Here is a 297-nt window from a genome sequence, read left to right as displayed (position 1 = left end):
GGGAACTCATCAAATTTGCAGATGACACTAAGCTGGCAGGAATAGCCAACACTCCAGAAGATAGGCTTAAGATACAGAAGGATCTTGACAGACTTGAACATTGGGTGGTTTCTAACAAAATGAAATTCAATGTTGAAAAATGTAAGTTTCTACATTTAGGCAAGAAAAATCAAATGCACAGGTATAGTATAGATCAGTGGTTCTCAACCTTTTTAATGCCGTGACCCCAACCGGTCGTAAGTCGAGGACTAAACCGGTCGTAAGTCGAGGACTAAACCGGTCGTAAGTCGAGGACTA

The sequence above is a fragment of the Protobothrops mucrosquamatus genome, unplaced genomic scaffold (assembly GCF_001527695.2).
Source record: "Protobothrops mucrosquamatus isolate PMUCROS unplaced genomic scaffold, P.Mucros_1.0 scaffold2869, whole genome shotgun sequence".
In the NCBI taxonomy this organism is placed as follows: domain Eukaryota; kingdom Metazoa; phylum Chordata; class Lepidosauria; order Squamata; family Viperidae; genus Protobothrops; species Protobothrops mucrosquamatus.
The sequence above is the reverse complement of the archived record's forward strand: the minus strand, read 5'-3'. Positions refer to the sequence as shown.